At 41.8% G+C, this 25785-nt stretch overlaps 1 protein-coding gene across 4 annotated transcripts in view; it reads right to left on the reverse strand.

The window, feature by feature from the left end:
- PCDH11X (protocadherin 11 X-linked) overlaps window positions 1–25785 on the reverse strand; it is a 738698-nt gene that overhangs the window by 653659 nt on the left and 59254 nt on the right. Inside the window, exon 2 of one of the 4 annotated variants that reach the window (XM_077922719.1) lies at window positions 3700–3792. The exons of the other annotated variants lie outside the window; for them this stretch is intronic. The gene's annotated coding sequence lies outside the window, so the exon portion shown is untranslated. The remainder of the gene's footprint in view (window positions 1–3699; window positions 3793–25785) is intronic. 4 annotated transcript variants of the gene reach the window in all.

The following is a 25785-nucleotide window of genomic DNA, read 5'->3' on the forward strand; positions in this document are numbered from 1 at the left end:
CGATGGCCCGCTGTGAACAATTTGCTCAGTACTTTGCTGGCAAAATCACTCAGATCTGTTCCAACTTGGATGTTACAGTTGACACTGGTCTAGTGGATATAACTTTGGTCCCTGCTTCTTCAATGATAATTGATACTTTTCAATTTGTGCAGCCTGAGAATGTGGACAGCATCCTTGAAAATGTGAGAGCTACCACATGTGCTAGTTTCTTGCCCTTCCTAACTCATTAAAAAGGCCAGTAGGGGACAGACCAAGTGGTAAAGGGAAAAAGCAAGGCAGGAATACAGCATACCTAAAACAAGCAGTCATAATATCTCAACTGAAAAAGCCCTCCCTGGATAAATTTTGGCCAGTTTCCAATTTCCCATTGCCGGGCAAAGTACTGGAGCATGTGGTAGCATCTCAGTTCCAGAGGTTCCTGGAAGAGAAAGATTATCTAGATGCATTTCCATTTGATTTTAGGCCTGGTTATGGGACAGAGTCACCTTTGGATGACATATGTTAGGAGGAATTGTACAGTGGGAATGTGTCCCTGGTGGTTCTGCTGGACCTTTCAACAATTTCTGATACCATCAACTATAGTATCCTTCTGGGGGCCCTTGCTGGAATGGGACTTGGGAGGCACAGTTTTAATAGCATCTCCATTCCTTCCTGGTAGTGCTGGGGGACTCCTGTTCAACACCTTGATCATTGGCCTGTGGGCTCATCCAGGGCTCCGCTCTGTCCCTCATGCTATTTAACATTTACATGAAACTGCTTGGAGGAGTTGCTCAGAGTTTTGGGGTTTGGTGTCACCAGTGTGCTGATGACAGCCAGCTCTATTAGTCCTTTCCACTTAAATCCAAGGAAGCTGTCTTTGTTCTAAACCAGTGTCTGACATCAGTAATGGACTAGACAAGGGTGAACAAATTGAAACTGGATGGGGTAACCCTCCCCCTGAACACAGAGCATATGCTCCTGGATTCAGTTCTGAGCCTGGATACCCAGGTTTCTGCAGTGCCGAGGGTTAAAGCTAGTGTGCCAGTTGTCCCCATTCCTAGAGATGTCTGATCTGCCAACAGCAATACACACCTTGGTTGCAACTGGCTCTATGTGGAGCTTCATTTGAAAAGTGCTCAAAACTGCTACAACAGACTAGTTACTAGTCTGTTTCAAGGCACAATTCAAAGTGTTGGCTATGAGGCCTAAGAGGCTTAGATCTAGGCTATCTGAACGACTATATTCTCCAATATGAACCTGCCTGGGCTCTGAGATCTTCTGGGGAGGCCCCTTTCTCACTCACATAACTCTCAAAGGAACATTTGGTGAGGGCACAGGACAGGGTCTTCTTGGTGGCTGCTCCAAGATTTTGGAATTTCCCTTAGAGAGGCTCCTTGTCCTTCTGCCAGCAGGGGAAGACTGTTTTACTTTGACAGGCTTTTGAGAACTGATTGCTTTTTATGGAAATGGCTTTTCACAGTAAAAACAGTACCACACTATTTGTGCTTTAACAGAATCGTTTTTATATTGTTTTTATTCTATTATAATTTAATTCCCTTTTAACTATTATCTTTTAAGCTTTCTGTATTTTATCAGTATTTTTATTTTTGCAAACTGCCTTAAGTCCCGCTGTAGGGAAAATGCAGTGTATATATACTAAAAGAATTTTAAACTAATGAATGGGGAGGGGTGGCACTCCCCAGGTGTTCAGAAGGAGAGCGTTTCAAGAGTTCTCTGATAGAAACCCCCTCCTCCTTTTACGTTCTTCCCTTTGAGCCTTTTTCCGGAAAGTAAAATGTCACACATGCCATCTATTTCCTCCAACGAAAACTTTGCAGAGTGTGGAAATAGTCAAACAGAACAATTTAACAGTCGCACAGCCCCCGCGGGACCCTTCAGTTAGGAGCACAAAATGTTTTGCCATTTACTTACCCTGGAATTGTCTATACAGCTTAATGATTTTTTTTTTTAAAAAAAAAACAGTTTTCAAATGTGTGTTTTGCTTTGAGGAATGAGAGGGGGGGACTCTTGATTGGTTCCCTCCCCCCTCCTCCTCTTCTCTCTCTCTCTCTCTCTCTCTCTCTCTCTCTCTCTCTCTCTCTCTGATGAGGAGAAAATTGTTGAAGGCCCTACACATAGCTACAAAGCAGGTTTATTGCAAATCGTACCTTGTGAAAAAGCATCTGAACATGTCTACCCAGAGAGATACACCAGATGTGATATTCAATGTGCCTTTGCATTTAACATGCAAGCTTCTTCCAAAAAATAAAATAAAACAAAGAGCAGCCACTGGGGAGAATGATCATTACTGGGAATGAAGTAAGTTGGGCAAGAGGGGAATTTAACCCTATCCTGCCTTGTTGGCAGCATATACAATTATCACCTTCCGTGAACGCTATTAAATGCATGGAGATTAAATGCAAAGATGCCCTTAAGTCTGCGTGTAGTTCAGCTATCCTCCCTTGTAAATCCTCCTTATGGTACAACACTCCTCTTGCCATGCTTCACAAAGTGCAGCCATAATTTGGTTGCCCCTTGAAACCCTGCAGTCTGCACTGGGCTGAAAATAAAGTGGGGTATCTATAACAATGAGGAATGTTTACCTATACTTGGTAAGCACATCTGCATCACACACTTAAAGCAATATTATACGACTTTTAATAGTCCCAGAGAATCTGCGGAACTGTATCTCTGTGTGGAGAAGAGAGGAGTCTTCCTAACAACTCTCACCACCCTTAACAGAGTTCTTAGGAGACCCCTCTTCTCCACACAGAGCTGCATTTCCTAGAGTTCCTTGGGAAGAGGGACTGGTTGTTAAATCACTCCTGGAATTCAGAACAAAACATGCAAACAGACTTTTTGAAGGTATTATTAGCAGCAGCAGAGCAGTGGAGGATTATATGGTTTAAGAAAGTTGTCCCACTGCATAAAAAACAAAGGGTGGCATTAAGCAAAGTTTTACTCAGGGTGGACCCATTGAAATTGAGGGACCCATTGAAATTGAGGGACTTAACTGATTAATATCCATTAATTTCAGTGGATCTATTCCGAGTAGGACCAGTGTTGTTAACCACCTATAGCTGTTGTTTCTAATCTATAGTAAAATAAATAAAACACAGCCATGCAGCTTACGTATTGCTGCTGAAATTAATATATATTTTATTAAATAGATAAATAATAATTATCAATGATCAGAGCACTGTGGTCTTCATTTATAGTTTCTGACCACCTACTAGAACCCACAAAATTGCTAAATAATCCCTAGGATTAGCGATGAAGTATTGCACAGTTATTCTTCTGGGAGTTCAACATCCTTTCTCAATTCCTGAATTTTTCCTGACAGCTCTTCTCCCTTCATCATCAATTATTTAATTTTGCCTAGTGCACTCTTCATGTTACTTGGACAGTTTTGAGGAATAAGACTTAGATAGCTTTCTAATTTCTCAGTGAAACCTGCTGCCAACACCAAAAATTTGTCTGAATATTTGTGGAAGTCCTCATCAACTGAATTTTTGTGTGTCGCACAGACCAACCGTATCCCCTGCCTAAGATAAATTGTCCTTTTCAGAACTTCCTCTAGGTGGCTGTTCATCATGGTCAGAACCTGGCATTTATGTGTCAGGTGGTAGGAAGAAAGGATGTTTCCTCTATCTTTTGCCACAAACAGAGTTTGAAGTTCTAGTGTAATCTGTTGAATTTCAGCTTGCAGATCTGCAATACCTTCCAGCTCTGGGTCATGAACTCTGGAGGGAGTTGGTTCTAAGCAAGGAGCTGGTCCTACATGTTGATCCAAAGGTTCCTGGGACACATCTCCTGCCAAGATGAAGCGAGCAAGCTGTGAATCCTGTTGCTGATTATCCAGAGGATTTGAGGCCATAGCAATGATTGCTTTCGTTGACCACCTCCAGAAGCTGCCTTTTTTTAAAAAAAAAAGGGGGGGGGATAACTTGCCTTAACAGAAATAAGAAAAATACCATTAACAAAACTGCAAACCGGTGTAGTCCATTTGTTAAAGTAACCATGGGAGACGAAATCTCTTCTGAAATGGGATTTTCATTGTCTCCCAAACTGCCTTATACTCATGCAATTTCCTGTACTTCACATTTTTTATTCTTTCTTCCCTCCTCAAGCTAAGAACAAGAGCCTGAATTATTACAAAACATGGCCTCAAAATTGCAAATCCAGTTTCTAATGCTTGTTGGCAAACCATAGTGGCAGGGCCACTTCCCTTCCACAAGGAGTCCTACCTCATTTACCCCACAATTCCTTCAAGCCTTGTAATTTCTGGAGCTTTGAAATATTTGAAATATTCTCTCGCCAAGAGAATGAATACACTATGGATGTGGAGCAGAATAATTTCAATAAAATGGAAACAGGAACAGAACCTAAGAGGAGGAATCTCATGCATGCAAAGAGATTATGTACTCTAAATGAGAGTTCAGAATTCAATTGTGGCCCCATATAATTACTGTTGTTTTTATGGTCATTGTTATTTATGTAGCACTTAATGCCAAAATAGGCTTCTAAGTAGTTTACCAATATAAAAACCAATGGAACAAGATTATATATGTATGTGTGTGTGTATATATATATATATATGGTTCGCAGATGGCGCTGTGAGTTAAACCACAGAGCCTAGGGCTTGCTGATCAGAAGGTCAGCGGTTCGAATCCCTGTGACGGGGTGAGCTCCCATTGCTCGGTCCCTGCTCCTGCCAACCAAGCAGTGCGAAAGCACGTCAAAGTGCAAGTAGATAAATAGGTAACGCTCCAGCGGGAAGGTAAACGGCGTTTCCATGCGCTGCTCTGGTTTGCCAGAAGCGGCTTAGTCATGCTGGCCACATGACCCGGAAGCTGTACACCGGCTCCCTCGGCCAGTAAAGCGAGATGAGTGCCGCAACCCAGAGTCGGTCACAACTGGACCAAATGGTCTGGGGTGCCTTTACTTTTATATCTATAACTATATCTATATCATCTATATCTATATCTATATATCTATATCATCTATATCTATATCTATATCTATATCTATATCTATATCTATATCTATATCTATCTATCTATCTATCTATCTATAAATAAAAAATTCACAATTGAATTGTTGGGAGTGCATTGCAGAAGAGAACTGCCATAAGCAAAAAAGACAAAAAAAGAAAGCCTACCATCATATTTTGTAGTGGTTCTCCAGCTGTTAAAAAAACAAAACCTGGGAAATATAATCCCTTGCCAATACATAGATGCAAAATAAGAATGTAAAGATACTGAGCAACATGCATATCTGTAACAAAAACCCAAATGTTTATACTTTTCCATTATATGGGAGTTTGCTCTATTCCATTCATAATTTTGCTCCTCCTGTTGTGAACTGTTTTCCTTTCTAAAACATCTTTGAGGTTCAGCAACCAGAGCACTGCACATTATTCCCAGTGTGGTTGCGCCATATAACTGTATCTCGGTGGTTGGACATCTGACTTACAGACAGAAGGTCCCAAACTCAATCCCTAGCATGTTTCACCAGGACTGGGAATGTTGCTGCTGACAGTCTGTGCAGACAGTACTGACCTAGCTGCTCCAATGGTCTGATCGAATACAAGACAGCTTCCTATGCTGCTAAGATTCCAGTGGTCCAGTCAGGCCAAGGAAGAGTGGTGTTGTTCCAGCAGGGCTGAGAAGGCCTTTAAGGAATAGAGTACACCCAGACATGAGGATTAGTGCATTAGTTTTATTGGTTATAACTGTGGCTTTAGATTGATATACCACCACATCATGCTAAATTTCATTCATGCCAATGGGTGTGGTGTGGCACAACAAAGGACATCATTGGACCTGTCACCATCCTTTATGCACACAAGTGCTTCTGTTCCCTCATGATTCACCCATGCAGGAGCTATGCCACTCCAAATTTCATCATACGTCACGAACCCTGAAAACAGCACAAAACTGGAACTATTTTTCCAGGTTCACAGGGCTGCAAACTGTTCCCCCCACCCCTCAAAGCAATTAACAAGGAAACAAGCACTAAACATCCACTAGGTTCCAACAGATTTCCAGAAAGGGCTCTTACATTGAGGGGGGGGGGTCACATAAAACAGAAATCATCAGCTAAGGGAATGTTAGGAAAATGGAATAAAGTGCTCTTTGAATGTTAAAAGAAAACCTGTAAGTTCACCATTTAGAGCACAAGAGAGCAAAGAAGAAGAAGAAGAAGAAGAAGAAGAAGAAGAAGAAGAAGAAGAAGAGGAGGAGGAGGAGGAGGAGGAGGAGGAGACTTGTACTTTCATCAAAGGACAATTCAAACATCAAGCCCAAAGGAAAAGGGAGTCATTTCCTCTAAACATTTTCCTTGCAGTTCTTAGTGTTGAAGATATTTGTGATTTCTTTAAACAGAGAAAGTGGGGTTGTGGGGGTGGGTGGGAGTTGCTATAAAGCAATAGTAGTCAATATGTTGAAGTATTTACACTTATCACATTTAACTCTTTGGTTGCATTGCTTCATGTTTTAAATAGGATGTTTGCTGTTATTCCCTTCTTTATTTTTTGCAATTCAATGCTTGTCTCGTGCAAGGGGCTGGTGAGGGCAGACCACTTTGTTTAGGGCAACATTCCCTCATAGGCAACCTCCCAGGGGAACAGAAGAAAGACAAGCTCCAGCGCTTCTTATAATAAGCTGTTCATTTAGCTCAGCTGTTTGTATCTCTCAGCTTTCCATGGGTTGGATGTCAGGCAGGGAAGGGGCAAGAGGCAAAAAGTGGGTGGGGTCAGCATGATACAGTAGTACCTCGGTTTGAGATCAGCCCTGTTTATGAACGATTCGGTTTACGAACTCCACAAAACAGGAAGTAGTGTCCCGGTTTGCAAACTTTACCTCAGTCTAAGAATGGAATCTGAATGGTGGAAGGGCACCGGGAAGCCTCATTAGGGAAAGCACGCCTCAGTTTAAGAAGGGTTTCGGTTTCAGAACGGACTTCCGGAATGGATAAGTTCATAAACCAAGGTACCACTGTACATGCTTCTCTACCTTTGTATGGTAGTTTACATTGAACAACACCAGGGTCAGGTTGCTACACCCACCCACAACTCCCTAATCCAGGCAAGCAAGAAGCACAGTTTAAGGAAACATTAAATTCAGGCAAAAGCACACAAGGAGAGAAGATAGTGGGGCCTTTGGGAGAAATAGTCCAGGGAAAGAGAGCACAGGCAGGGATGGTGTCCAGGGCCATAGGAAGAGAGGCCTGGATGCCTGCATTTGGCTCCCATGAGAAAGAAAGAAAGAAAGAAAGAAAGAAAGAAAGAAAGAAAGAAAGAAAGAGAAAGAGGGGACACGGGTGGTGCTGTGGGTTAAACCACAGAGCCTAGGACTTGCCGATCAGAAGGTTGGCGGTTCGAATCCCCATGACGGGGTGAGCTCTCATTGCTTGGTCCCTGCTCCTGCCAACCTAGCAGTGCGAAAGCACGTCAAAGTGCAAGTAGATAAATAGGTACCGCTCCAGCAGGAAGGTAAATGGCGTTTCCGTGCGCTGCTCTGGTTCACCAGAAGCAGCTTAGTCATGCTGGCCACATGACCCGGAAGCTGTACGCCGGCTCCCTTGGCCAATAAAGCAAGATGAGCGCCGCAACCCAAGAGTTGGTCACGACTGGACGTAATGGTCAGGGTCCCTTTACCTTTTTTAAGAAAGAAAGAAAGAAAGAAAGAAAGAAAGAAAGAAAGAAAGAAAGAAAGAAAGAGAGAGAAAAAAAAGAGACTCTGAGCTGAGTGTGAAGGACAGTGTGTGGTGTCCTGTAAGAGTAATTAGGCCAGGAATTACCTGGGAGGCTGAGGCTGAGACAGGAGAAGTAGAAGCTGTAAAGAGACAGTCTACTCAGGTCTCATTCCAGTCAGGAGGGAAGAGATTCTTCTAGAAAGAGAAGACTCCCAAACCAGTGAACCCTGGAGTACCCCAGGAGTGGGGCTGTCTAAGGGGTGCATAACTGACAGGAACCTTGTTAAGAACCAAAGTATTAAGTTAAGAACCAAAGTATTAAACGGCAACAGTTGTGCAACAACTGAGAAAGTATTGAAGTGAAATAACATAATAAACTGAAGTATCCTATGTTTTACCCTATGTCTGTATATAATAAAATAGCTACAGGAATGTACTCACAGGCTTAAGCAACATATAGGCAACTTCCTGATATAATTCTAAATTGGCCTTTAATGTTCTCTTACTGTAGCTGTACAGAGTGGAGACACACACTTATGCTATAATTGCTTTCTAAGCAAGGCAGTTGAGTCAAGATTTTTTTAAAAAAATAAAATAAAATGCAAGATTTTTAGGAGGTTTGTGGACGTGGCAAAATGGCCACTGGGAAAACAAATCCAATGTGTAATGATTTGTTTTGTTCCCAGGGGGAGGGTTCCTGAAATGTGGTCGAGCTCAACAGCAGGTCATTAAGGTCATTAAAAAGCTTCTGCCCTGGATTATTAGAATCATCTTAGAATATTAAAGCTTGATTCAAAGACTTGCAGCAACAGCAAGTAAGTGCTTAGCAGAGACCTACCAGTTTTCATTTCAGTGTGCCAAGCTGTATTGATGCTGGTGCAGCTGATTAGGAGCTGGGTTGAGGGTTATATTCTGGCATTCATGGGTTCACTGGTTACACGAACAACTTGCAATTTCTATAGCTAAACACACAAAGGGAACGAAAATAATCCAGTCTTTCTAATACCCCTCCCAATTCCAAACGCCTGTAGGGAGCCACTGTGATCCTACTTTCTTGCTTTCATTGTGTAAAGAATGACAAGAGCACTCAGCAAATAATAAACGACAACTTAAATACAACGGTAAAGTCAACAAAATTAATGCCTTTAGATTATTTTGTTTACAAAAATAATAATAATAAAGCTTTCACATCACTGTTATGGAATCTGAGTACTAATTGTTCAATTCCACAGCCTGGGGATAATGAATGGCACTCACTTTCTCTCTCTCTTTCCCTTGTTCAAAGTATTCTGCCAATGCCCTTGGTTACATTTAATTTGACATTAAATCAAATGAGCATAAAAATAACACTGGAGAATAAATAGTGCGTATTCTGCACTGCTAGTCTAGCAGGCTATTATAATATATATTTTACCCCTCTGAAATGTTTCCCTCATTATTTTGTTACCATGTCAGCTAGGCGACTAAATAATATTTGCTGATGCTACAGGGGCATGTGAACATGGTGGCATTTGGTCAAGTAAGGAATGTAATGTAAACAATAAAGAGCTGTATATACGTGTGTGCATGAGTACACACATGCACATAACATTTCTAGACCACCTGTCACCCAGGGATCACAAAAATGTCAAAATTAGATAGATGATAGATAGATAGATAGATAGATAGATAGATAGATGATAAATAGATAGACAATAGATATAGAAAGATAGATGATAGATAGATAACATTAAAAATCTCCAAGCGAAAAATAAAACTGCAGCACAGAAGAGCAATGTACCGGTACATGCATTTCAAAAGAAGGCATGACATCCACTCAACCAAAGGTCATGGTAGGGCTGTTCACACATTACATTCAATGAGTGTACAACCTGTCTGCATGTATACTTAAATGGTTCAGTGAATGTACACAGACTGTGTACACCAGGCATAGTCAAACTCAGCCCTCCAGATGCTTTGAGATTACAATTCCCATCATCCCTAACCACTGGTCCTGGGATGTTGTAGTCCCAAAACATCTGGAGGGCAAGTTTGTCTATGCCTGGTGTACACAGTAGCTGGCCTGCACAAATTAACAAGTGTGCACACTTTCATGTGTAGAGTCAGCTTGCACCCATCTTATGTGTGAACAAACCTGATGTTTCATTAAAAGCTGAGGGAGGTCTGGTTGCATCCTCACTGGCACACTAGTTTTCTATATGAGGGATTTCATTTAAATGGAGCATTCAACCATGCCCTGCAGCCTCACAGACACAGTATACCCCCTCTGCGATTACTAGGCCCATGTCACTGCTCACTTTATAAAACTAATAATGGAAACAGCATCTGAAATAGCTAGCAACTTGTAATACAATAGGTAGCTGTGTACAACAGGTAGCTATGCACTGGAGTAAATGAAATGGTGCAGAGGCAAATCTGGAGCTCTGGAGCTTGTAAGTATGTTTAGAATTCAATAAATTCCATTTCCAAAGAGTTTGGGATAGTAACTATCCTACTGTATTTACTTACTTACTTACTTACTTACTTACTAACTATTACATTTATATCCTGCATATCTTTCCTCAAAGGAGCACAAGATAGCATACATGGTTCTCTTCCTCTCCATTTTTATCCTCACAACAACTCTGTGAAGGATAGGCTGAGAGACTGTGACAAGCCCAAGGTCACCCAGTGAGTTTCATGGGTGTACAGTGGTATCTCAGTCTACGAACAACCCTGTTAACAAACACTTTGGACAACAAACTCCACAAAACTGGAAGTAGGTGTTACAGCTAGCGAACTTTGCCCCAGAAGATGAACAGAAGCCAAACACTGGCAGCAGAAGGCCTCATTAGAGAAAGCACGCACCATGGTTTAAGAATGCTTTGGTTTTGGAATGGACCTCCGGAACGGATTAAGTTCGTAAACCGAGGTACCAAGGTACCATAGTGATTTGAACCTGGGTCTCCCAGGTCCTAGTCAAGCACTTTAACCACTACACCACACTGTATCCACACATCCATCTTGTGAGATGAATCACTCACTCTCCAGTCTAACCTAAGATTACCCATTGAGATTCAAATCTGAGAGGGCATTCTATACCAGCTTGAACACATTATCCATTTTATCACAGGACCCCCATGTAAAGGTTACTTCATCCTGGTGTGATCTCATACAAATGGCAGGTGAGAAAGGGCAACAGGAGCAAAGCGATCACATGGGCAAGATTGATCACAGGGACCTTTCTTTCTTTCGCAGCTGGCCTTCCACCCTGCAACTTGCTTGGAAAAACCAGTGGAAAGGTTACTTCTGAGAACGAAAGGATGAAGAAGCCTCATAGCTGGGCTCAGTGCATGGTTCCCTCCCTGCAACTCCACACTGAACTTGTCACTCAATCCAACATTATGAGCCAGACAAATGAGACAAAGTACCAAAAATTAAGACAGAACAAGCACTGAGAGAATAAACCAACTGCATGGGTCTTTCCTGATTAGTCAAGAATTCTGGACCCACATTTGCACCACACTCAAATGAGAAGATATTAGCTAACACCATCATCCCCTCATGTTATATTTGATTAGCTGTGTAATCTCTTTTTCTCCCTGTCAAGTGCCACATTGTTTACTCAGGGCCATAGATCAGTGGTAGAGCATCTGCTCTGCATGCAGAAGGCCCAAGGTTCAATCCCCAGCATCTCCAAATAAGGCTTGAGATGTCCCCTGTCTGGAGAGCCACTGGCCAGTCTGTGTAGATGATACAGAGCTGGGTTGACTAGTGGGCTGCCTCCGTCTGAGGCTTTTTCTTTTGTTTCTATGGCTGCATGCCAACTGTTGGCATGGATGAAGCTCTTTGTACAAACACCTGTTCCATTGTTCTTTCTCTTTCTGATATCACCTCTTCTCTCTCTCCCTTTTCCTTCTCGTCCAGTGAGTGAGCTGCTGAAGAAGGGACAGAACTGTTCAAACCTCTGGCAAGAGTGGACATTTGCAAACCAATTTTGAAAATTGGGGAAGGAACCACATAACATTAGGGTGAGGGATCCAATTGGCCTCAGGTTGCCCATATTTACCTTAGAACAACCACAGTTCTAAGATTTCCAGCGCAATTTGGAACTCTGACTGGAATGCAGTGGAAAGCAGATCTTTTCACTTTTCTTGTTGTCATTCAAGGAGAGATGGGAGAATACATGGCTCATAGTTTGACTGCAATTTACTTCCAATCATCTGAACCATAGTTCAGCCAATGTGGTACGTTCTTGATGTTGATGGACTCCCAACTGCCATCAGCCTCAGTCAATATCTTAAGGGCTATCCCTGGTTCTGATTTTTGTTTGAACAAGGGTCATTAAGGATCTCTTGTGCCACTGCATAGGGACATTGGGAATGTGGTTACTACCCAGATCCAATTCATAACAATGGAACGAAATTATTCCAGTGGCTGGTGGTTGATCAATCTGTTCCTACAAGGAACTAAAACAGAAGGTCCTGATGGAATAAAAACTATTTTCCTATCTTTAAGCAATTGTAATAGTCAACAGTTGAACATTATGGCTTGGATTTATTACTTTTAATCGCTTTGTCTGGAGCGAGTGGGATAGACTCTCCAGTACAGTACCTGGTAGTGTTACTTCTAACCCACCAGCAAAAGAAAATCACCTTTCTGAAAGGAACATCTCAGCCTACTTCCCAACTCATAGAGGCTGCAAGATGTGCCTTTGTGTATCAAAAGGATAAAGACGACACAAGGCATAATTGCTCAGTTTTCAAAGAGCTGTAAGATATTTCCCATGGAAAAAAGCTTCCAGACAATAGAATAAAAAACCTAGCCCTAGCAATTTCAACACATTACAGCTCCCTTTGTTAGCTTTTCAAACCATGCAAAAAAACTTCTATCCCTCAAAAGGCTACCCACACCCATTAGAAATAATCCCATTCTTGCATCTCCCACGGGCCACTCTGCATTGAGAGACATTTAAAAGCTAACTGTTCTTACTTCTTACCAACCTGTTGCTCTCACTCTGGAATAGCACCCTCCCCTTCTGTTCCCCAAAATAGCAGAACACCACTTTTAAGACAACTGATAGAGGGAAGACTCCCAAAATGAGACCATAGCTGCTTGTTACAATTATGATTGGTGAATTGTAACCATCCATATGAAGGATGCAATAAAATACCAATGGTGAAAAACTGAATATCTGTTGTTGTTGTTGTTGCTGCTGCTGCTGCTGTTTATAGATTTCTTAGTAATTTGTTAACTAAAAGGTCTCCAGTCAACTTACATTTAAAATCACAAACACAAAGATATTATTGCAGACTTGCAAAAAACAATGACAGGGCAGTACTTTTGCAATTGAGCCAACTGCACAGAATCAAGGAAATCTCAGACATCCAAGCAGGATCTGACACCTGCACAATAGCTACATGCTTCCCTCATGATGCCCAAGTTCATCCTCACAAGGTTCCCGATACGTACACACACACACACACACATACATATGTGCACATGGTTCAAAGGACAATATTTGAAATAAGTCAGGACGATACTGCATTTAGGGTCTTGTAGTTGTTGGGTTTTTGTTTTTTTTAAATGAACTTCGCTTAATTCTTTTCTTAATTCTTTTAAGAAATACAAATAGAATGCTATTAAAGAGTATGGGAACTTATCCCAACATCCTTAAAGTAAATCTACACACTACGAAGTACTGCTGTGTCCTATCAATCTATGGAAGTGGAAATAGGTTCAGATATTTCATCTGAATGGAGCAGCTAACCTTATACTTTACAGTATTAAAAATGTCACCTTATTTTGAGGATTAAAAAAGTGATAAAAGCATATTCAGCTCTTCCAAAGCTCATCATCATCATCATCTTTTTTTTGGGGGGAGGGGAGTTCCAGCTGACAACGACAATGCAGAGGGTTCAAAAATTTCCAATGCAACAGTGAGCTGGACCTGATGCAACAGAGCTACAACTTGCACTTCCCATGCAAAAGTATAGAGGGTTGATATTGATGTTAAAAATAACAGGAAAGACCCACAGCTGTAGCCTTTCTAGGTTCCCCTAGGCTGACTATAACTCTGAGAGACCTTTGCCAGCTTGAACACACTGGAGACTGGTTTAATTTATTAGCTAATCTTTGTGCAGAGTGTTTTGCTTTAACATCGAAAGACACTATAAGAGTCCATAGTTATCCAAGTTGAAGTTGAAAGAGATTATTATTATTTATTAATACATAAAAATGCTGTTTGTAGTCCGTCTCCCCCCTCCCCCCCCCAAAAGCTGGCATAGGCATTTTGGATCTTTGGCTCAGTTGTGGTCCTGGGTACATCACAATAACATATATGCCAGTGTTATAAGTGAACCAAAAATTTTAGAGTAAGTACAAGGACTTGTTTGGATGTCCAATTCCAGAGTACCATACACACCCAAGTCTGTACAAAGTAGTTATGAATATTTCCCCTCCAATTTTGAATATAAAACCATTAGCATATTGATAATTTAGCATGAATTATTAGAACAGATACATTAAGAAAGAACAGATTTCAGAAGTAGGAACAAATATGTTTAAGTGTATTATGCATTATGCATCCATGGAGTTATGGATACGGAATTAATTCTTCCTAGTATGTGTACTGTAAAGGTAAAGGTACCCCTGCCCGTACGGGCCAGTCTTGACAGACTCTGGGGTTGTGCGCCCATCTCACTCAAGAGGCCGGGGGCCAGTGCTGTCCGCAGACACTTCCAGGTCACGTGGCCAGCGTGACAAGCTGCATCTGGCGAGCCAGCGCAGCACATGGAACGCCATTTACCGTCCCGCTGGTAAGCGGTCCCTATTTAACTACTTGCACCCAGGGGTGCTTTTGAACTGCTAGGTTGGCAGGCGCTGGGACCGAGCAGCGGGAGCGCACCCCGCCGCGGGGATTCGAACCGCCGACCTTTCGATCGGCAAGCCCTAGGCACTGAGGCTTTTACCCACAGCGCCACCCACGTCCCGCCCATGTGTACTGTATGCATTATCAATTAAACATGTGGTACACTGCCCTTTTAAAAGAAACAGCTGTGACCCAGGAGGCTTGCTGACTCAGAGGTGCAGCCTGGTTGGAAAACTAGTTTGTTTTTAAGTCTGTGCGGGCTCTCAGGACTCTTCAAGAATCTGAGAACCTTGAATCTGAGTAAGTCACAGAATTGTTTATTACCACTGGCTTTCTACTAGACCCAGAGAATAGTAAGTAAGCTCAGAAGATGTCACCATGTATTCTAACAGAATAGTTCATAATGCCAGTGATTGCCAATGTGGCACCAAAGGGTGCCCATACACCTAAAGAGGCTTTCTCTGGAGCCCACAGGGTCAAATCCACTGAAATTAAGCTTGAAAAAAGTGTTCTATTATAGCCAAGAGTAGAGGCAGCAGTGACCTTTTGGGCATGATGAGCATAAGTTTCTACTGTTTGCAAATATGCCCGCAGGCCCTAAATGCATTCAGTTCTGCCTTCTGCCACACACACACACACACACACTACCAAAGATAACAGACATTTATTTACTTTCAATCTCCTGGAGAAATACACTTTTGCTTAGCAAACTAGGAACCTTTACTTTAAAAATCTTTTAAATAAACAAGGCCTTGCGCTTTGAAGATTCTATACACTTATAGATTTTTCCCCCGTCATGTTTGCTTGTCCCACCCTGTTCCAATGGGAATTAAACAAGTGTGCAAAGGATTAGCCTGTGTCTCCAAGGAAGTGAACTTGCTTCCTATCATACTTGTATGTGTACAGAGTGAGACACAAAGACAAAGCTTCCGCTTAACTAAGCAGGACCTAATTCTGCAAACTGCAGCACAGTCCTGTGGGTTGCAAAAAGAAAAGAAAAGAAAAAAGAAGCAACAAGGCAACAATTGCACAAAAACCATTTGGGGCTTGGTTGAAGAAAAAGAGGTATGTGTCCTGTGTACTTGGAGGTCTCCTTCCTTCCTTTTCTTAAGGGATGCAGGCTCTTATAGATTATACAGAGGCTTGGTTGAGTTGTAAACCAATACACTTCAATTATCCAAGAAACCAGCCAGAATGCATGCTTCCCCAAGAAATATATGAATTTCAAAACAACAACAAGACAAACAACAACACACCATCACCTTCATTCACAGCCAGCCAGCCAGTCCTGGATCAGGTACATACAAATAGTGAGAAAACTTTTTATTTCACATGCATTGGTCTACAATATTTGAAGTTAACATCTCATCATGCAAAGCCAAATACAGTAGTAAGTCAAGGACTGTATTAGCTGCACAGAAACATAAATGAATCTGGTCAGCATGTATGCACACCCAGTATGTGAAAACGTTCCTCCAAAAGCACAACCCAAAGTTACTGCAGTTAATCTTCTTAGGTAAAGATTAGGCCTAATAGTCCCATATAATACAGCATTATAAACAACACATTCATTCTCTCTCCCTCTCTCAATAAGCAGAATGTAAGCTGAGAGGTTAATGTGCATTAACAGCTGGCCATTGTGCATATCTACCGACCTTCATGGAGAATGGGGGGGGGGGTTCCACAAAGAGGGAAGTATGCATAAACTACAAGAGACACGGAGGAATATGAATATATGACCAAATGTTGTACATTCTTCAATCATTATGTACATTCTCTGGCCACTATGCATTGTTTCATATACCCCGCCCCCAATTTCTTGGTCAGAATTTTTCTGTCTTCTCAAAGAGAGACAGAAAAAAGTGCAGTATATGATACAAAAAGAGCACCCAAAATCTTCTTGCAGTGTCATAAGAGGGCACTAGGTGGAACACATAGGTCATACATCTGGGACATGATTAGGTAAGATTCCCTAGTACGCATATATTGTGCATTTAGAAACACATCCTTCTATTGTACTCCTTTTCTTTAAAAATGCAACTAATACTAGTGAAAATACACAACAACCCTCTTACCATGTAAACAGAATTTGCTCTCAAGGCAGTTCTAAGCAAGTCACTAACACTCCCAGGCCTACCTTGAAGGGTTGCTGTGAAGCAAAAATGCAACTTTTAAAGCTTTGTTCAGAAAAGGTGAGAAACCGATCAAACCAATGCAATATGTTTTGCCCCCCCCTCCAAACTTCATAATCCAATATGCCCAAGAATAACAAAACTTATTTGATATATGCATCATGAAACAAAGAGAAGCTTCTTATGAAACAACTCACTAAGCTTCTAAAACAGGACACTCCCAGTGGGCCTAACTACTTCAGTGACAGGTATTTTTAAAACTGCAGGTGTTCATTATTATTTTTTAAAGCAAGAGGAGCAATTACAAAGACTTCAGGGAGACTGCAACAGAATGAGATAATTACTGAAAGTACATGAGTTTGCACACTACCTTTGGGAAGGAACTGTTCAAACTGACATGGGCACCAGCATATGTGCACACTGCTTGTTGTTAGTTTGTTTTTTTAAGGTTGAGTTAGCCTATTTTATATCAGATTAACAGGCCTATTTAACGTGAAGGAATTCTTCCCACTACATATAAAAGGATAGTGGTTGTTGTTTTTTATGCCACTGGATATAGTAAAAGGATAAGACACTCCTCAAAAAGTCATGAACTTTAATCTCTCAATTCTTTTTCTTTTTTTCATTTTTCTCTGTCACTGAACACTATCTCTGTGTGTGCGCGCACACACACACACACACCTCAATACAAGAGTCAGAGGCAATCCATCTCTGAATGCCAGGACATTGCACTCAGACCCTGTTTATGGGCTTCCCATAGACATCTGCTTGGCCACTGTGAGAACAGAATGCTAAATTAGACGTGACTTTGGCCTGGTGCAATGGGTCTCTTCTTAAGCTCTAATTCACTCTAGTGCTGGTCCCAATTTCTGCTTCTATGGGGTCAGGCAAATGCAATAGGAGACAAATAAGAAAGAATTCAAGCTTTCTATCCTGTGTTTTGTTATACATCCTACATCTCTTGCTATACTCAATAAAGAGACAGGTAATTGGGGGAGGGGGGAATGACACAGTGTTTGCCCACAAGATTAGAAAGGGTGCTTTGTCACCATTATGGCTCATTATATAAAATTGTCGCCCCTTTGTAAGATATAGATGAGATGTCCCAAATTAACATTATTTCCTCCTCCAGTGATGCCTAGGAAAATAATAAAGATTAAAGACAGGGTAGTAGCCAGATCCTTTTTCTTCATTTCCCCCGGCCCGCCACTACCAACCCATCTTTTTTTCAAATGCAGCATATTCTCTGGCGAGTTCAATATTATATAAAATTTGCAAAACCATGGACATGGAAGAGATTTACTACTGCACTGTTTTTTTACAAGAATCAAGAAGGTTCAGCTTTTGCTTAACCCTACCATTTGGAGATGTGCAAAAGACCCACTGAACATGGAGCACATAGTGCTAAAATGCATGCCATGGAGTTCAAGCTTATGTACAGCAAGATTTTATATGGGTGAGTGGCATTCAAGTATACAGTCCAAAGTGGTACCTTTTGGGACCAAGTCCATCTACAGAAAGCTCAGAGGTTTCTATTTCCCACCCACCCACCTCCACTGCCTTCTCCATCCAGGCATGCAAGAGGCATCATCATGGGTCAAGGACACATTCCAGCCAGGCAACAGCACTTCAAAGGGCAGAGCACGGGCAGTGAGGTACATGTGGGCTGGGAATAACAGCAACAACAACTATTTATTACTTATACCCTGCCCATCTGGCCAGGCCTCCCCAGCCACTCTGGGCAGCTTCCAACAGGGCATTAAAAACATAATAAAACATCAAACATTAAAAACTTCCCTAAAGAGGGCTGCCTTCAGATGTCTTCTAAAAGTCAGGTACTTGTTTATTTCCTTGACATCTGATTGGAGGGTGTTCCACAGGGCGGGCGCCACTACCAAGAAGGTCCTCTGCCTGGTTCCCTTCAACCTCACTTCTCGCAGGGAGGGATCCGCCAGAAGGCCCTCAGAGCTGGACATCAGTGTCTGGGCAGAACAATGGGAGTAGAGACACTCATTCAGGTATTCCCCACCCCTCCTTTAGTGTAACACATGTTCATCCAAATATACATGGATTACTTTCTCGACCAGTGTGGATGGAGAAAAGTATTCACTTTGAAAATATTCACCTATTTATTCTCTTCATATTCAGGTGGCGAACATTTTGCATGTTTCCAAGTGATGCATGACCGTCGATGCACAGGCCCTTTTGGACCCAGAAGAGGGCAGAACACGGAGCAGAAGAGGGCAGAATGGGGTGTGACCTGGGTGTGGGTGTGTTATGCACTCTCCACCAACTTGTGCAGTGCCCAGGAACGCAACCCACATGCAAATCAGGGGTTGCCTGTATTTCAGTGTTAAGCCACGAAAATGAAAAGAAACGTGACCTATGATTCTACCAGTAATATAGGCTCTGTGCTCTTGGTGGATAATCTGTTCCAGCCTCCTGTCCCAAAGCACATGCAGCATATCCAACAGATGCTTTGTCATTTTTTCCACCAAAACAACTTCCAGGAAGAAAGATTCCATACAGTGTCTCTCAGCTACACATAACATAAGGAAAAGTAAATGCAGCACAATATAGACATCAAAGTAGTCCCACTCTAGGGGTATGCTATCCAACAACAGGAAAACTCCAAAACAATACACAAATAGCTTATAATGAGTGCAGAAACAGATTGGTTCAAAGTTCAATGTAAATTGGAATAACCATGCATTTTAGGTTGCAGGTGGCTCTTTATCTGTTCGAGTTATAGCCCTGCAATGAAAAAGCCTTAATGTTGTGGTTCTATACCCAGTTACCTGGGAGTAAGCACCACTGAATTCAACATGGTGAACTTCTGAGTAGAAATATGTAAGAGTAGGCTGTAAGTCACCATCTACATAAATTAATTTTAAAAGTAAAATCTGTGATACCAAGTGTCAAGTTATGGTTGATATGAGTTGCAGTCCCAACAACATATTGAGAACACTACAACAGCTACCACTGCCTTAAGGGATTATATAGATATGTACAGTGGTACCTCGGGTTAAGTACTTAATTCGTTCTGGAGGTCCGTTCTTAACCTGAAACTGTTCTTAACCTGAAGCACCACTTTAGCTAATGGGGCCTCCTGCTGCTGCCGCGCTGCCGGAACCCAATTTCTGTTCTTATCCTGAAGCAAAGTTCTTAACCTGAAGCACTATTTCTGGGTTAGCGGAGTGTGTAACCTGAAGCGTATGTAACCTGAAGTGTATGTAACCCGAGGTACCACTGTATGTCAATATGCAGACCAAGGCTTTGTTTCATGCCAGAGAACTTGTGTCTTGTTTTAGTTAAGATTCCTACTCTTAACATCAAGGGAGGGGGGGAGGAAGACGTTACAACTATTATGACCATTAGTATTATGAATTTAAATACTATAGTTAATATGCTGTTTTTGCAGGCTTGTTAACATTTTAATTCCATTTTTATTCATTACTGATGCTTCAACGAGATACAAATGTGCTTTGTAATATCCAATTACAGCATTTTTTTAAAAAAATATTAAGTGAAGATTTTTAATTGCAGGGTTTATTTTAACACTACAAATGCAAATGCAGACAAAAATAAATAAACAAAAGCAGGAGTTAAAATAGGGACAGGTAACTGGTTGGCCAAAAACATCTGGTTGGCCACTGTGATGACAGGATGCTTGGCTACATGGACGACTCGTCTAACCAACAAGGCTCTTGTTTTGTTCTTAAGGGGCAGTGGGAGATGGGTGAAGATGGGTAGCCAACATGGCAGCCTCCAGAAGTTCTGGACCTCAACCGCCCAGACATGTTCAATGTTCAGGATGATGGGGATTGCAGTTCTGCAACATCTGGAAGCACTACATTATCTACCCCTGGGTTAAGACATTCTGACCATATAAACTAAAAGGACCAATATGACTAGAATATGGCATTAAAAAACAAACAAACACCTGACCATTTCCCAATTATTTGTTGTTTAAACGTATCTAAAAACTTGTCTATCCATTGGAGAATTACTTGAAGAAAAAGAGCCATTTGTGACCTGAGGAGCACTGGGCCTTTTTAAATTAATTTGTCCACTTATTTTGAGCTTTCGAAAAGGTCCCCATAAAAATTCATTAGCATTTTAGTGTGAATTTCTGTTAAAACACGTTTTTTACAAGGCAATTTCCGTAATAGAATGCATTTTTATATGTCATTTTTACTGTGTCTTTCCATTCTAATGTATACATTTTTGTACACGTTGCTTAGCTGTAGAAGAGCACTGCAAAATTCAGAGAAGTGTGAATTTTAAAGGATGACTCTGTTCCCCTTTGTGTATTATTTCAGGAAGATATGAATTAGGTATGCTCACCGAATCAAATTGTGTCCCATACCTATGCACTGGGCCATGGCACACTGAGGATGAGATAGCAGTGGCCAGCTGGTGCAATGATATTCTTCACATTCATAGCACTGCATTAAACACCAAATTAAACAGCCATGGACTCCTCCAAGGAATTTTGGGAGCTGTGTCTTGTTAAGGGTGCTTAGAGTTTTTAGCCAGCCCCTATTCCCCTCAAAGAGCTACACCATTCAGAGTAGTTCCACTTCCCATGGCACTCTGGGAACTATAGTTTGGGGCTAAGGGAAATAGGAGTCTCCTCACAACTCTCAACACCCTAAACAAACCACACTTTCCAGAAACCTTTAGGGGAAGACATGACTGTTGAAAATTGTGTCATTGTGTTTTAAATGTATGGGGTGAATGTCATCAGTGATTCAAATTCACACATACACTTAATTTCTGGTTAGAGGCCTGGCAACCAGAATTAAAAACCCTCAGCAGTTTTTCCTCCTTTTCATTCCAAGTAAAGGGTCTGACCCCTTTTAAATACTCTGTACAGACCAAGATTATTGCTTAACAGCAGCTGAAACAGCAGGAATGGTTTTCTCTTTTTCTAGGCACTGAAATCTCCAAAAAAATAAACCCACATGAAAATCACCCACCCCCAAAGACCATCCCTCTCCATTCATATCCACTAACTCTGACCTGCTGCTTACTATGAACTGGAAATGACCTCACCCTTTAACCAACTCATCCCATCCACCAGTCATGTAGTTTTCCTCAACAATTGTGGCTGTAATGATCTGCATTTAATTAGCACACACAATGGCTGGTTTATTGATTTTGCTGAAATATGTCTAGTTATAGAACTATGCTAATTAAATAATTGATCACTGGACATATTTGCTGAGTTACTGAAATCTTGTAACAGATGCGACCCTTAAATGTTTAACATGTTCCCTCCAGCACAAGCAGCTATTTGCTGATCTCACCTCACCCACCATCACAGAGCGCAACTCAAGAACCATGTTTTGCACTTTCAGTTAGAGAAGACATTACAATGCTTCTTTGTTGTAGAGCACTTCCACCTCCTGACTATGGCATAACTGCACATTTTCAGATCTAGTGACGAGCTTTAGAAATCATCCACTCAGCCACACTGCATAAATATGCATGCAGGACATTTTTCAAGCATGCAAAATACTTCATTCCTTGATATTCCAGTCTTTCTCCAACTTAGTGCCCTCCAGAAGTTGTTGAACTCCAAATCCCATCAGAACTAGCTAGGGTGGTCATTGGTCTGGAATGTTGGAAGCTCTGATCCAAAAGATATGGATGACAGCAGTCTGGGAAAGTTTGGAAACAGCTGGAGGATGCTAGGCTAGGAAAGGCAGAAAAGATCAAAACAACCTTGTAAGGTTTGTCAACACTAGCATTCCCATAAATGGGATCATCTTAATAGATGGTCCTGGTTGCAGACAGGCTCTCAACCTGGTTCCGCCCACCCTGGCGTGGGTGGAGCTATCGCCCTCATGCCAGGGTGGCACCACAATCACCCAGGGCTATTGCCCAATCATGTCAAAGGGTATTAGTGGGAAAAAGTATAAAAGTGGCAGCGCAATGTGTGCTTGGCTCCTGCTTTGTGTAGCCAAACACCCACCCACCCTCTCTCCCTTTAATTTAGATCCTTTGGCTTTGCTTTGGGCTTTGGTTGGTTGCCCGGCTTGAGCTGGGGGCCAGGTAGGATTTTTTTCCAATTGGCAAATTGGCACAGGCCACTTGGTTTTTGCCTACCTCTTAGCAAGGGCCACAACTTTGTAAGGTTTGGCGGTTAGGCATTGGGCTTATGGTGAATGGGGGAGGGGAGGTCGGCCATCGCCTGCCCCTCCAGTTCCAAGGGTATTCCGTTAAAGGAAACCAGGGCCTGGTTCCTGTCCGAAGTCCACTTGAAGGGTGAGGGCCATGCCAGGCCTCCGGGAACACCAGGGGAGATGCAGGCGGGTTCCCCGAAAGCAATTTCCCTTTGGGTGGTTTACCCTTACAGACTTCCTGCAAAGGGGACAGGAGTCAGATATAGTCTTGCCAATGCCTAAGCCAATACCGCTCTCATTCCTTTAATCAATAAAGGTGTAACCAAATTTTTGTCCAGAAACCTTAAACAAAATATCCGTGTCTGTGTGAATTTATTTACTCTAATGGGTAAATGGCTTGAGGGTCTTGCCACGCAACACAGATGAAGAGTGGCAGCAGACACAATGGTGGCTTATCAGTGAGTTCATGAGGAGGCAACATCTAAATTATTCCTGGCTCACAATTTGTGCTCTAAGCCACTATACAGAACTCCATCTCCCAAGGAAGCTTGTCTAATCCATTTCTAGAGCCAGTGTGGTGTAGTGGTTAAGAGCGGTAATCTCGTAATCTGGGGAACCGTGTTCGCGTCTCTGCTCCTCCACATGCAGCTGCTGGGTGACCTTGGGCTAGTCACACTTCTTGAAGTCTCTCAGCCTCACTCACCTCAGAGAGTGTTTGTTGTGGGGGAGGAAGGGAAAGGAGAATGTTAGCCGCTTTGAGACTCCTTCGGGTGGTGATAAAATGGGATATCAAATCCAAACTCTTCTTCTTCTTCTTTGGAACAAAGGTAAAGACATCCATCCTCTACCTGGCCCTCTCAGTACAGACCAGGATCAGGAATACTAAGCTATCCATAAGCTTACACTGCAATCTAATGGAGACAAGGACACCACTGAGTGTTTCTGGGACAGCAAAGTGAGAAACATCAGCATGAACATGAAAAAAAGCCATTCAAATCGTTAACTATGTTAATGACCAAAATAAAGACTTTGCTATACCAACCATTCTTATCTTCTCAGAGGAGAGGTTATATTAAGCACTATGTTTGAACATTGGATGTGTAACTTTATGTCTAAAGTCAAGAAACAGCACACGCACCATTAGATGTGCTGCTGGATAAGTGTTTAATAGTTCTTGTATTTGTTTAAGAACCAATAAAGAATTTGTTTTGTTCTGTTTTAAATAGCCTTGTTGCAGTTGTCAGCCTCAACAACACAAGACTGAATGTACGCTCCAAGGTGCAAGTCCTTGGATAGGGAGGTTTCAGAACTGTGATGGCCTTGTACAATTGCTTAAAAAGCAGGAAGTGTGAGATTTACTTGCATTATACGACTTCCTCATTGAGCAATGGGATGAAATGCATAATTGGAAATACTGCTGTGAGCCCTTAAAGCCATTATTCTGAAAAGCCTTGATCATGCCCTAGAGGGACCTAAGCTTGTTGAACCATATGCAGATCTTTGCACACAGATGGAATATTTGATGCACAAGGATAAGGAGCAGGTATAAATCTTTTCTAGATTAATGTGGTGGTACGTATTAGTTTCATTTCTCTAATCTAGAGCTAGAGAGATGATGGAGGAGATATAGAAAGCAGACAACCCAGCAACCTAATGATAGCTGCATCTCTGTCAGGTAAATAATAATAAAAAGTTTTGTCCAATTTTCACAGTATCATCATATTACCATCAAATGAACATGCCTGTGATGCTTTCTGCATTATTAAAAAAGTCAGATATGCTAATCAATGACACTTTCTATGAACTGACTCTTACTATAAGTAGCAGTCAGCTTTGCCTTAACCTTTGCTTATGCTAAGGAAAAGAAAAATATCAAACAATCTGATCAGTTACCTTCCTCCATCTGCCTTTAGGTAAAGTACACATCTGGCTATGTTGCATTCATCTGTTACACTGTATGATGCAAAAACATGAGGATCGTGAGATGGAAAGCAAATCCTAATTCCTATAACAAAATCACAAGCCCACAAACAAAACAGCATGATTTTTAGAGAGAGAAAGAGCAGAGTACAATATGTTCACTGTCAAAACACAAGATTCTTTTTTCATTTGATTGTCTTATCTTTTTGGATACTGCTTTGAGGTGGTGGTTGTTTTACAAATCAAGCGGTTTCCAAAATATTATGATATAAATAAAACAGGAATGGCATTTAACCAGTTATTTGTGCTTTTACCATTTTAAACAATGCCAATATGGCATGGGAATTTCCCTTATACAGAATCAGACTTTTGGTCCATCTAGTTCTGCATTACTCCACGCTCACTGGCAGCTCCCCATGGTTTTTGACAAGGGATCCTTCCAAGCCCTATCCATAGATGCCAGGGAACACTCCTTTATTCTGAAGAAGGCACAGCAAATCAGAAAAACGTAATAAAAGCCCTGCTAGATCAGACCAAAGGCCCATCCATTTCACCATCCTGTTCTCACAGTAGCCAGTCAGATGCCTCTGGAAAGCCTGCAAGCAGGAGTGCCAGCTTGGCCCTGCAACCATGGGTTTCCTAGGACTGTGGGTGCCATGCATTGTGCATGGCCCTGGCACTGAAATTTGCGGGTGCCTGGCTCCTTCATGGGGAATTGTGTGGGTGCTCAGGGCCCCAGGGAGTTTGCACCTATGCCTGCACCAGTGTGCATTATATCAGTGTGCATAACACCAGTGAGCACTCCCCAGCACCTTGTGATACCGAGGCAACTGATTGTCAGAGGTATACTGCCTCCAGTGGTAGAGGTAGAATGTAGCCTTATCCTCCATGGATTTGTCTAATCCTCTTTTAGAGCCTACGCTTGTAGGAGTGAATCCCATAGTTTAACTATGCACCATGTGAAGTTTTTTCTGCCCTAAATATTTCAATATTCTGGATCATTTTGCTGTTCCGAAGTTCTATCGTTACGAGACTACCTACTTTCTCCACATCTTGTATTCTTTTACACAGTTCT

The sequence above is a fragment of the Podarcis muralis genome, chromosome Z (assembly GCF_964188315.1).
Source record: "Podarcis muralis chromosome Z, rPodMur119.hap1.1, whole genome shotgun sequence".
Classification (NCBI taxonomy): Eukaryota; Metazoa; Chordata; class Lepidosauria; order Squamata; family Lacertidae; genus Podarcis; species Podarcis muralis.